The sequence below is a fragment of the Bremia lactucae genome, linkage group LG3, assembly GCF_004359215.1.
Source record: "Bremia lactucae strain SF5 linkage group LG3, whole genome shotgun sequence".
Classification (NCBI taxonomy): Eukaryota; Oomycota; class Peronosporomycetes; order Peronosporales; family Peronosporaceae; genus Bremia; species Bremia lactucae.
In genome coordinates this window covers 3492544-3498297 of record NC_090612.1, presented here as the reverse complement: position 1 = coordinate 3498297, position 5754 = coordinate 3492544, and positions in this window count along the sequence as shown.

The window sequence follows — 5754 nt, the reverse complement described above, 5'->3', positions numbered from 1 at the left end:
ATGCTTTAGAAAAGCATCGAGATAGAAATCTTCCTCAGCGCGAAAGTTCTTCGCGCTGGGATCAAGGCCATGTAGCTTTGTCGCAATAAATAAAGGATATTTATTGTGTGGAGTAGTTTCTCCAGACAAGCTATTAATGAGCCTTTCTGGCAAAAGCCACGGCTTCTTTTCAGGGGCGAGATTAGACATTTTACTGTCATCACTCCCCTGAGTGGTACCCGCTGAGGTAGGGGTACCACGAGGACTTTTCTTACGATGGCTTACGCCACCGTCGTCACCTTGCACAGAAACACGTGCAGGTGATCGTATGGGAGACCGTACGAAAGATCGTACGGGCGATGAGGGATCATCCTCATCGTCGGAACCAAATAGACTGTTCACACGTCTATCGGAATGAGCCGTCTCATTCGAAGGCTCATAATCAGCCGCCTGACGGGTATCAGGCGACTGTTCCATCCTCCCCGAGTCGGCCATTTCGTCCGACTCGCACTCATAATCGACCTCTAAAGAGGGGTCGTACTCACGTGGTGAATCACCACGTGCACTCGCAACACCAAGTGTTGTGCGAGTGGAAGACACTACGGTAGACGGAACGTCTACCGCAAGAGATAACAATGCGTCACCCGCGGCTGCACGAACCGCAGCCGAAGGTTCAACACTATCCTCACCCCGCATGAATTGTTCCTTCATGCGATGGAATTTAAAATGATGGATCTGACCAATCAAAATCATTTTAAAAATTAAGTGGTCATTTAGCGACCACTCCACCTAATGACATTCAGAGTGATTGTCGTTTAAGGGAGGGGTGATGTAACGGGGTGTATCGTTACATGAAATTAACAATAAAAGATTGTTAATTAATATTATCCAAAAGGTAGATAATATTTGGAGGAAATTACTTTAAATAGTAATTTCCTGAATTCTTATCCATAAATAGGTATAGACCATTATGTCTATTTATTCCGCAGACTAATCAGCTGTAGAAGTAATCAAAGAGAGTTACGAGATAAGATAGATAAGAATTCATTTACATGTTTAGTATTAGTTTATAGTTAAGACAACATTTACAAAGATAGATTAACAAAGACACTTAACTATATTAATACAGTTTTCATTTTACCCTTAAGTTAACTTGTCTTAAGGGAAGTCTTCCTCTGCACGTACAGTGTACGTTACTTAACGAGAGGCACCACTCACATCTGAAGCAGTGTGAAGTGGACTTGTACTGAAACAGTACAAGTCGCAGTGCCCCGTTACATCGAACCATTCGTATCAAGCCATGTTCGCCTTAGATGTTGCGCAAGACCCTGTCCGGCCCACCGTGCTCTTCTCCCCAGCATTAAACTGAAAAAGCCATATTTGGTGCTGCTTCAGCTCCTACTAACAATGAACAAGCTGTAAGTTTACTGTTAAAATGCTCTCACTATTGCTGCTAAATGTTTCGATATCGTACCAAAATTTGTCCCTTTTAACGCCGCTACAATTATATAGCAAATACATTGTAGTTGGTAATTTGTTAATTTGTTAATAGAGACTTGTGAATATTGGATGACTATCATTTGAGACCAAATTTTGTATTGAAAATTCGAATAGGATATTCGAAACAAAACAAGGATACGTTTCTCATGTCAGACCACGACGTGCCCATGGACATCAATGCTAGCGGTGATTCGGACAGCTCATTACTGGTATGCTGACAAGTTGTTTATGTTATACCTCATCTAACTTGCTATTACCCCTCTCCCATGCCGAATCTTTCAGTTAGACCCTAAGGAAATGGCTTCATTCGTGAACGATTCTCTCTTCAAGTTTTTACAAGACAAAAGTGATGGTGATTTCAAAACAAACAGCTCTCCAAATGTTCTTGAGAAATTGAAGTTTGTGAGACCGCTTCATTTTGCGAAGTTTGCCGTCGTCTCGAAAGAGTTTCATACGTATGAAATTGAGTTAAAATATTTTCTAAAAGGAGCAGTTTGGACACTTTTCGAAAAATTAATTGTTGAAAGCAAAGTAGAACTTGTGTTGGAGGCGGCAGTGAATGACGTAATTACGGCTTTGATTAATCAATTTGTGCAAAAGCCTACGGTTGCGCCTCATGACGCTGAACTTGAGCGAAGGCTTCGCTTCGGTTTTATGGAGACCAAGTACTTTGGTGAGGCACACAACAAGCTTTACGAGTATTTGCAGCGTTGTTATCGATGCTACACATCCACGACGTCACGGCCCCATACGTGACGGTCGTCCAGAGCTCTGGTTTTGGTAAGAGTCGGTTGCTGTATGAATTGGCACTGAAAGCACAAGGTGGTTCGAAGGGCTCTGACAATTTATTTGAAATAAAAGTTCTTTACACGTGCGTCCGTGAGAACAAGTCATCTGGTTTCCCGGTGGCGACACCCAAACTAAGGGAGTGGTTGATTCCTACCAAAAAGTCTGAGAAATTGATTGCTTCTCGTTTATTGTCGCTTTACCGCTATGCAGAAAATAATTGGAATGATGTGCAAGCAGAGTGGATTGGGCTGTTCACTGATGTGGAAGCTGATACTTTTGTCCAAAAAAAATTAGAGGAAGCACCATATTATACGTATGTCGACGCGCGGATGGAGACAAATAAAAAGAAAAAATCGGCTGGAAAAGTGATATTGCTGGTGATTGACGAAGCGAGGTCTTTGTTAAATGATCATTCCACTATTGCAAGGAATTATGGGATAGTAAGCGACTTTCGGCTACTACGTCGAGCTCTTGTGCTTGTTAACGAGTGCAGTGGCGAGGAGGGGGGTATATTTGGAGTGCTGATAGACACGAATTCAAAAGAATCAGATCTGGCCCCTCCCCTTTCATACGACCCGGAGGCTCGTAATGCTGGAGGTCTTGTTAAGGTTACGTTTCCACCGTATGTATTGACGCACACGATGGATGCGCATTGGAAAATGTTTAACAAGACATCTACATCGGACTCGGACACTTGTCACCTAAATGCGGAAGCCAAAGAGAAAGAAAAGGATGACATGGCAGTTGGCGAGGTATCACACGCTATCGCCGCATACAAGGCGATTGTGCTTGGAAATGAAGAGGAAGCTTTACCCGCTTTGATACGCATGGGTCGTCCGTTGTGGTGGAGCACGTACCACGACGAATCTGTTGGCACAATTGATCTTTTGCAGTCTATTAAGATGGTCGTCCTCCTAGCAGCGAAAAAGCTTCTGCTTGGAACAAATCCCGATGAAATAGCATACAATGAGACGAACATGTATGGTGTTGCTTCGATGCTTTGCCGATTGGGAGTACGTCCTTATATGACGTCGGCACTAGCGTCACAGGCTGTTGCCGATTTCATGGCTATACTTGCCTATGTCAATTTTGAGAAGGATGACTATCTCAGTAGCTATGCGTCGGATCCGGTTCTTGCTCTAGGTGTGATGAAAGTATGGTATACCATCGAGGATGGACTTGCAAAGTACATTTTACCCCAACTTCGAAAATTGATTTTGGATGAGGCAGTGGACACAGGTGGAATTGGCGAGATGGTTGCTCGCATTTTGCTGCTTCTTGCGATGGATAAATGTGCATTTGATGGCAAATTGTACAAAAGCTTCAATCTGAAAGCTCAATTTGTGCCAGTGTATTCTTTTCTGGCAGTGCTACAAATGTGTGAATTGGAACCAATAAGTTCTAAGAAAACGGCAGGCTCGAAAAAAATGAAGAATCTTGCAATTTTCAAGTCCTGGATATATCGATGGAAAGACTGGCGAATGGGTTTTACTCACTTTGTGCAGTTGCAAGTAGAGCCAAATCAAGACACTTTGTGGTATTTGCTTGGGCGTCGAGCTGCTGGTAATTTCCCCCGGAACCGATCTAATCATTCCAATGTTTTGCTCAAAGTCGGACAACGCGTCATGCATGGAGATCGACGAAACGAGAAATGCATCGGATGGAATGGTGTCTATGATTTTAATTCAGGTTAAAAACCGATTTTCAACAGATAGTGAGTTCAACGAGTCGGTGACACGGAAACTTTCTCCTAAGTATCTGTTTAAAAGCAAGGCCAAAAAGAGAAACAAGAATAAAAAGAGGAAAGCTGCAAAGAAGACTGTGGCTCAACCTTCTACCTCGGAACAGGAGAACCCGCTTCGAATGAAATCGGTCCAGGACGTCATTCGCATATACGTGAATTTGTGTGAAAAAAAGACTCCAAGGACTCTCGCTAAATTCATTTATTACGCATCAATTGCTGACGAACACGCTAGTTCAAGTTACGATTCAGAAAGAACAAAGGAGCGCGTTCAAGAGCAAACGGCAAAATTGGGGTTTACGTTTTGTTCCAACTCTCTGGGCTGTGACACATACCCGTTTCTTAGTAAGAAGTTGGCGCAATGCTTGGCCAATTTTATCGAGTCTCGTTAGAATCCCATCGAGCTTGTGGACGGCGATTTAAATCGTCGTCGCACCGCTACAGATAGCAATAAGAAAAGCAACGTGATTTCTTCAAATGTGCTGCCGGATGATGTGCTTAAAGTGATGGCGTCCGAAGGGCTTCGCCCGTTTTTTCCAATAAATTCTCCAGTGCGTGCTGTTAGAATGATCTTTGCTCACGAATCCAAGTCTAATGCCATTGGCTTGGCTGCATACCCTTCACGATTAGACCACGACGTGCACATGGACATTAATGCTAGCGGTGATTCAAACAGCTCATTACTGGTATGCTGACAAGTCACTTATGTTATACCTCATCTGACTCGCTATTATCCCTCTTCCAGGCCAAATCTTTCGGTTAGGCCCTAAGGAAGTGGCTTTATTCGTTAGTTCAAGTTTTTACGAGAGAATTTTGATAAATTACCCCTCGGACACAGGTGAGCGGTGCGCATATATACATCAATAATTTGAACACTAGCCTCACATCACCAACGAAGGTTGCGACCTACGTTAGCGGGAGTGCGAGAAACGGTATCCTTGTTCTGTTTCGAATATCCTAATCGAATTTTTAACACAACATTTGGTCTCAAATTACAGTCAGGTCTTCGTTAGCAAATTTACAAATTACCGACCTTTGCACGAATAAATAGTGCACGGATTACGCCTTTGGATCAAGACACGGATTCCTTCAGTAGCACTGGATTTTAATTATCTGGAAGATAGGCTCAATTAATGAGGAGCGAATGAAGATTATTCCTTAGTTCGTTCCTTCGCTTTTATCACTTTGCTAGAATATTTAGCTTTCAATGTAATTCAGTAACGAGTTTAATCAACAGGAACCCAACCAGAGCGAGAAGCTGACAACTACTCGCCGATAAAATCAGAGTGCGGCTCGTGCGTCTTCGTCCTTAATTCCTACAATAGTGGGCCACCCATGATCCTTGGGCAAACAAAGGCACACTCGCCATCGACTCTACTTTTTTTAAACCTCGAATGTAACGGGGTGTATCGTTACATGAAATTAACAATAAAAGATTGTTAATTAATATTATCCAAAAGATAGATAATATTTGGAGGAAATTACTTTAAATAGTAATTTCCTAAATTCTTATCCATAAATAGGTATAGACCATTATGTCTATTTATTCCGCAGACTAATCAGCTGTAGAAGTAATCAAAGAGAGTTACGAGATAAGATAGATAAGAATTCATTTACATGTTTAGTATTAGTTTATAGTTAAGACAACATTTACAAAGATAGATTAACAAAGACACTTAACTATATTAATACAGTTTTCATTTTACCCTCTTAAGCTAACTTGCCTTAAGAGAAGTCTTCCTCTA